A 3,212-nucleotide genomic window follows, 5' to 3' on the forward strand; every position below is an offset into this window, starting at 1 on the left:
AAACCTACAATTATACCCGAAAATCCAAACCCAAAACTTTTAAAAAAATACGAAATACCAAAAATATACCCAATCACCCAAATATACCTAGTATATACAATTATTTGCGGGTACTTCGGGTACCCGAACGGGTCTCGGGTAGGACCCGGACCCGAACCGAGACCCGCGGGTCCAAAAAAAAAGACCCAATAGGTACTTAGCATAGACCCAGACCCGGACCCGAACCTGTATTTTCGGGTCGATTCTGGTTCGGGTCTTCGGGTCCGGGTAAAATGCCCAGGCCTAATCTCCACTTGACATCATTCCTTTGTACCATTTTGGGCAGAAGACAGACTTCGTGGGAAGTCTTCTAGCATAAAATAAATTAGAAGACTTCTCAAGAAGTCTGCCAAGAGTCTTCCGAGAGTTTCTAAGAGTCTTCCAAGAGTCATCTGAGAAATATTCCAAAGTCTAACTCATATTTGAAAAATCTGCATATTCAAAAGCATTCAAATGGCTTCAAACAGAGAAATCTTCAAAAATAACTTTTTATGATAAAATAATAAATAAAACAATCAAATTAGGTTCAGTCTATAATTTTTTAGAATCTAATATATAAAACACACAATACATATCCAAAATTTGTATAACTTTGAGCAGAAAATTTTGGAAGACTTCCTGAAGACTTCGTGGGACGTCTTCTAGCATAAAATGCATTAGAAGACTTCCCAAGAAGTCTTCCGAGAGTCTTCCAAGAGTCTTCTGAGAAGTCCTCCAAAGTCTGATTTAAAACTGAAAATTTTACATATTCAAAAACATTCAAATAGCTTCAAAATAGAAAAAACTTAAAAAAACTTTTTTTATACTTAATAATAAACAAAAAAACTCTCACATTAGGTTGAATTTATAACTTTTTAGAATCCAATATATAAAACACAAAAAATATATGTCCAAAATTTGTACCACTTTGGACAGAAGACTTCCTGAAGACTTCGTGGGAGGTCTTCTAGCATAAAATGCAGTAGAAGACTTGTTTAGAAGTCTTCCGAGAGTCTTCTGAGAAGTCTTTCAACATCAGTCTCAGATCTGAAAAGCCTGCAAATTCAAAAACATTCAAATGGCTTCAAAACAGATTAAAACTTCAAAAATATAATTTTAATGCTTAAATAATAAACAAAACAGTTACAATATGTTAAATCTATAGTTTTTTAGAATATAATATATAAAACACACAATAATACATATCCAACATTTATAGATCTACCTTTGAATAAGTGAAAGATGAGAACCATGTAATGAAAAACCTGCGAAAAGAAGATAAATTTGTAAGAAGACATAAGAAAAAATGAGAAATGGATTTAAATTTGGTGTTTTGATGTTCAAAGAGATTAGAGAGAGGTTGGAGAGTTTTAGAGTGAGAAATATTACATTTTTTTTGCAGCCATTTAAGATGAAGAAAGAGAATGTGTAAATTTTCTTTATATATGGAGACAAAAATTCCAATTATGTTAAATATTTTCGATAGGAAGTCTTCTAAGAGAAGACTTCTTGGAAAGTCTTCTAAGAAGTCCTCTAGATCCTACATTCACTCATCTATGTTAAAATAATTCAAATTTAGTAAAACTAAATTTCCATCATTTTTAAATGTTTATTAATACATGATTTCTATTTTTCTCTTTCAAAATATTTTTTATTCTTTAAATTTATTAATTATTTTTAAGATCTAATACAAGAGAAGACTTTCCCTAGAAGACTTCGGGAAGACTTCTGGAAGACTTCGATTTAGGCAGGAAACCTAAATTTTTCTAAATTTAGGCGGGAACTCTAAATTCTACTAAAATTTAGGCGGTATAAGAAGTCTTCTGTGAGTCTTCCATACCTTATAATCAAATAACTAAGCAAAAAACACTTTCTTAAAATTTTAAGATATTTAGAAAGTATTTAAAACAAGTTATTATTAGATAGTCACTAATCAAATATATGTCAAATTTAAGAAAAAAAAAGATGAGATTTCAAAATTTAACCCTAAAATACTAACAATACTACAACATATGTTACCATACCCTAAACCAAAGAGTGTCATGACTCAATCTACATTCACTCATCTATGTTAAAAATAATTCAATTTCAGTAAAACTAAATTTTCCTCTTTTAGAAATGTTTATTAATACATGATTTTGACTTTTTCCCTTTGAAAATATTTTTTATAAAATTTATTAATTATTTTTAAGATCTAATCTATGAGAAGACTTCCTCTGGAAGACTCCTGGATGACTTATGGAAGACTTTTGATTTAGGCGAGAAACCTAATTTTTTCCAAAATTTAGGCGGAAACCATAAATTCTACTAAAATTTAGGCAGGATGTGTCGGAAGACTTCTTTTTAAGTCTTCTGCGATTCTTCCAAACCTTAAAATCAATTAACTATACAGAAAACACTTTCTTAGACTTAAAAAAAACTTAGAAAGTGTTTAAATCAAATTATTATATAGTTACTAAACATATATGGGTCAATTTGAAAAAAAAAATGGAGGTAAGATTTCAGAATCTAACCCTAAAGATACATACAATACTATAACATACTATATAACATATGTTACCAAACCTTAAACCAATGACTCATGAGCCAATATACATTCACTCATCTATGTTGAAAATAATTCAATTTCAGATGAACTAAATTTATATCATTGAGAAATGTTTATTATTACATGATTTCAATTTTTTACTCATCAAAATATTTTTTATAAAATTATAAAATTATTTTTAAGATCTACTGAACGAGAAGACTTACAAAGAAGTCGTCATAAAAAAGACTTCTTTGTAAGTCTTCTCTAACGGAGGGTTATAATGGTAAAACTGAATACATATTTTTTGTTTGTTCATAAAGGGACTGTTGTAATTTCACTAGGGTTTTGGGTTATTTTTGCATTTGATTGAATTTGGGGTACACTTTTGTACTCAAAATCAAGTTTTGAGTCACTTTTGGCAAATTTCCCTACTATTAAAGCAGAATCCCTACTAGGATTTTGTCCCTATTATTTAAGTTAATTGCAAAAGGATGCCATTCATTAATAATCTCATATTCTTTTAAACTAAAAAATTAAACTCGCCCAACAATTTAATTAACACAAATGCACTGGATGTTGGGCCGTCGTTCAAGGCCCAATTTTTGTCTACTCCAAACGATTACAAAATTATATCCCATGTAACGTGTTACAAATCGTCTATGTA

The sequence above is a fragment of the Brassica oleracea genome, chromosome C4 (assembly GCF_000695525.1).
Source record: "Brassica oleracea var. oleracea cultivar TO1000 chromosome C4, BOL, whole genome shotgun sequence".
Classification (NCBI taxonomy): Eukaryota; Viridiplantae; Streptophyta; class Magnoliopsida; order Brassicales; family Brassicaceae; genus Brassica; species Brassica oleracea.